Source organism: Barbatula barbatula (assembly GCF_947034865.1).
Source record: "Barbatula barbatula genome assembly, chromosome: 20".
Lineage (NCBI taxonomy): Eukaryota > Metazoa > Chordata > Actinopteri > Cypriniformes > Nemacheilidae > Barbatula > Barbatula barbatula.
The window spans coordinates 13,297,822-13,302,652 of record NC_136783.1 but is presented as its reverse complement, the minus strand read 5'-3'; positions in this window follow the sequence as shown (position 1 = coordinate 13,302,652).

Here is a 4,831-nt window from a genome sequence, read left to right as displayed (position 1 = left end):
GAGCGCAAGAGAGATCACAGTTCACTAAACCCATTTCTGCGGCCAAACTGGCATGATGATTTGTCCTGCGCCAGTTTGAGCGCGAGTGTTTGATCGATAACCCGTGCAGCGCCATCATTATTCTGATGTCTATTTGAATAGATGAGATGAGGCAGGCGAAGAAAAAAGGAAAGTGAGAGAGTAATGTGAAGCGTAAGAGTAAGTTTGAAGACAGGGGAGCGTGAAAATTGAATGGCAGTGGCGCTAGGGCCAGGCTCTCGAAGTGGCTGAGCTTTAACCTGGGGCTGTCCTATAACCATTTTTCTGCTTCTTTTGCTTGTGGAAGGGCTGGTCAAACCTGTTATTGTTTGACAAGAGCTTTAGACCAAAATTGAATATACTGCCCTTTTTGCCATTATGTTTTAGATCTGGTCAAACGGCTGATCGTGACTATACGAGAGAAAATGATTTCTGGGGCCAACTAGGACGAGAGCTATTGCCTGCGATCCTCATAGCATCCATTTTCCATTGCCATCATCTGAAGCATGTAATTTCAAAACTTGTAACAATGCAGCGAGCTAAGCAATCATAGCTGATAGGAATATAGCACGGACAGCAAATGAGGTTCCGATCTGCGCCAGTTTCAGCACTCTGATGTGTATCATATTAAAACGGTGCGTCTTACATATTATCACAAGCTGAGATGACAACAACAGGGTGAAAAGCTATAGCAAATATTAACGTGAAGAGAATCGGTGAAATAACAACAACAAATCAGGCTGGATCTCAGACAGGCAATTAAAAGGGAGATTGAGCATGTCTTTGAATTGCTGTTTGTTTTAATAGTCATGCTGACCTTCGGCTCGCATGAACACAATTTGAAGTAGCTGATGTGACAGAGAAAACTGCGTGGGTCATTTGCAAAACAATGTCTCTCGTTGAAATTAATAACTGCACATGTTCTGTGTGCCTGCATGCATACTTGCCAAAAATAATAAAAAATTTTCAGAAGTGTTTATTCTATAAAATAGCTTTCCTGTTTTATGTCTCAGATTTAAGATCACGATTTTGGTGCAGTGCTTCGCAGAGGATGCATGCAATGTTTTCTTATAATTTGTCTTAAAGGAATAGTTCACCTGGAAAATTCTGTCATCATTTACTCACCCTGGCGTCATTTTCTGCAAAACACAAAAGAAGATAGTTTGAAAGACTATTTGAAAAATGTTGGTAACCAAAAACCTTTGGTCCTCTATTGTATGAACACAAAACCATTGACACTGGGGACCAATGTTTTCTGTTACCAATTTTTTATTCTTCTTTGGTGTTTTGCTGAAGAAAGTAAATCATACAGGTTTGAGATGACAAGAGGATGTGTAATTAATTTATATTTTGAAGGTAAAACTATTTCTTTAAACAATATCTTGGAAGGCTGCGTTGTAATTTAAATGGCGATCTTGAAATATCGTCTCTCTAGGCATCTTGCAATGTTTTTAAAACAGCTTCATTCTGTTCCTTCTCTCCAAGACGCAGTTAGGTGAACTTCATACCTTCCAAACTCTTGCTTTCTTGCACTCAATCTTGATCATTTTTCTCTACCTTTGTCAAACCACTGAATCTATTCCCTCTGTTGACATTTGATTTTAAAATTTTGTGTGGGTTGGAAGGACAAGCGTGTCAGTAGCAGTAACTCATGCATCAGAGACTTGAGCGGTCGAATAGCCCGAAACTTCTGTATGATGGATAAAGCTGCTTTTTTTCCCATCATCCTCTCTGTCTGAGCAATGGGTTGAGTGATATTGGGTTAGGGTATCTATGACTAAGATAAAAGAGCTGTCTCATTTTACTTTTGGCCTAGTTGAGATTGCTTCTCCTCCTCTGGGTGGAGGTACATCCTGGGTTATGCTTGCTGACATTTAACGTACTGTGAGTTAGGGTCTCTACATTCTTAAAACAGAATTCTCTCTTAGATCTGGATGTTGCAACACTCTTTTTACATTGCAAAGGTTTTAGTTTGATACTGGCAAAGCATAACCAATATACTTTTCTTGTTAGTTTTTATATATACTGGTTGAAGTCTGAAAGTACAAACATACATTAACTATTTGAATATTTTAGTTTCTTGTAATGTTTTCATCATGATTGCAAATGTTCTCATTTAACCTGATAAACAACAAAAAAAGTTTTTTTGTAAACAAATGGAGCATTGATGTTTTACTAATAATTTCACTAGGAATTTCAGTTTAAATGCAACATTTAAATAAGTCACTGGTTGATGTACACTTGCATAAGTGTAGAAAACTAGTGTCATGTGAATTTTCTATTTGGTGAAAGGTTTAGTTAATGCAAAAATAATTTATTTTAACCCATACACAAAAATACTGTGGCAGCACTTATAGGCCACAGAACCAAAATTCATCCACCAGGGTATTAATGGTGTACTCATAAGTACTTTCAAAATTATCATGTTGTCTAAAAACCATGGTGCCATGTGAAACCATGGTACCAAAAGCAATGAAAGTAGCATATTTTTCCAAACGTCTACCCAACCCAGTACAATACATGTACCTGACATTTTGTGGAAATCCACACTGACAGTTTAAACAGCTCTCAAACTTTAAGCTTTGCGCAGGACATGCTTTCAACACATTTTTGACAATGCCATTTTCACCCATATGTCCAGTCAGAATATACACACAGTGCACTCAGCATATGTCTCTCAGCATTTTTACTGATATCATGCTTTTACACTTTGTGCTTCTCATGCTATGCTTTAATAAAAGCCAAAGGGTTAGTTTTGTCATCCGTGCATAAAAATTTGACTAAATATGCTCGTGTAAACCCACTGAGGATTTCTCTGTGTAGAGCTTTTTGTAGGGCGACCCAAAGAATTTCTTAGCTTGATAACTAGCTGCTCGTTGATCTTTCATCTAAATTTCTAACATAAACACTTGGTGCATACAGACAGACAATATCCACAACGTAAGTGTAATTTTCATACTATATAAGTGTCTGAATTCATAAAGATCTTGTTATTACAATATAGAGTGGATCGTAACATTTTAAGACATTAGGAAAATGTATATTTTAAACGGATACATGCATTTTCATTAGCTATTACATTTGCTATTACCACAGCATGGATTCAAGTTCCACAAGTTTGTGCAAAATTGTTTGATTATCTCTGGATTATATACAGTATGTATCATATAGGAATTTACTGGACATAGAAGATTGCAAATCTGACTTCATATTTTACATGATCAATGTCACAAATCTAAATTATGATTGTTTCTTTGATGTCGGTTTTTGTTTTCCGAACCCTAAAGTATTTGTTTATTTTTTATTTAAATAAGATTTATTTATACCAGCTTGTCAATGACAGACATTCTACTGTAAATATATGTAAATAATGCATATGTCATTTAGCCTTTGTTTTTGATTAAGGCCTACTTTATGCCAGTAGTTTACAATTTTTGTAGATTATTTGTTTTCAGAGATTAAGATGTATTTACACAGAATCTAAGTGCTTTCATGTGATTAATGAATAGATTTTCTATCCTTATTATACCTAACATGGTTTTATTTTCAGGTTCAGTTTGTGGCCATTTAGGGGAAAATGCAACGTACAAATAGAAAGATATTAAGATATTAGAAAGATAATGACATTCACTTTATTTATTTTCCTTATTTAATCAACTGAGTGAGCACACTTAAAACATTGTTTTTCTAGCTTTATGAATTAAAAAATGTCTATCTCTGAATTAAAGTTCAATGTTTTGTTACTTTGCTGATGAATGATATTTACTGTCAATATGCTGTTTTGTATTATGCAAAATGTTTGTACTATGCTAAATATGTTCTGGACAGTGAAGATTCATCATTGTTTACATAAAATAACCAAGTTGCCAGAGGCCCGTTTTATGAATCCCAGTGGCACAAAGTGTGATTGTCTCTACATCCATATCAGCAAATGAGAGCCATTATCTGTAAATTATTTACATGTTTACAATTGCTTGAGTGCTGAGGCTACATAAAGACTGATCCATAAAACAAACTGTGAAAGTGAAGAGGCACAAAGGTGCCGTTTGCCTCCCGTGAGACACAATGCTGTTGTGATGTCTCCTTTAAATGCTGTGGTTTAGTTAAGGTCAAGAGGAATCAAGAGGACCCTTGAGGACATGGTCATATCAGTAGGTAATCTTCACAGAAGGCCAACAGCAACCTTCCGGCAGTACATTATAACCTTAATTTATAATTAATGGCAGGTTTAGATAAAGTTTTTGGACCATGGCAAGACAAGGGGCAGAGTCTTGTCACGGTTAAGGATTAGCGATGCTGTTCATTGGTTCTCTGAATAGTCTTAAAACTTCACTGGCAAAATCCCAACTTTGCTTTGTTTCAGCCTTACCACGGATAACTCTTCATAATTTCAGTGTTTTACAGGCACTGGTTTAAAGGTCCAATGTGTAATTTTTGTTGGATCTTTTGACAGAAATGCAATATTATATACATTACTATGTCTTCGGAGGTTTATAAAGACATTACATAATGAAGCGTTATGTTGTTATTACCTTACAATGAGTTATTTCTACATAGACCCTTGCATGGAATTCGCCATGTTGTTTCTACATTAGCCCTAAACGGACAAACGCCTCTAGAGCGCATTTTGTAAATACGTTATCTCCTTCAGCAATAAGCAAAAATGTGATGACATCTTAGTGCCGTGTCAGCCACCATAGTGCTTGGAAAATGAGGGGTGGGGTGAGCCATTGGTTGCAATTTGCAACCCCACCGCTAGATGCCGCTAAATTTCATACACTGGCGCCAAAATTGGTAACAACCTCTTGCTTGC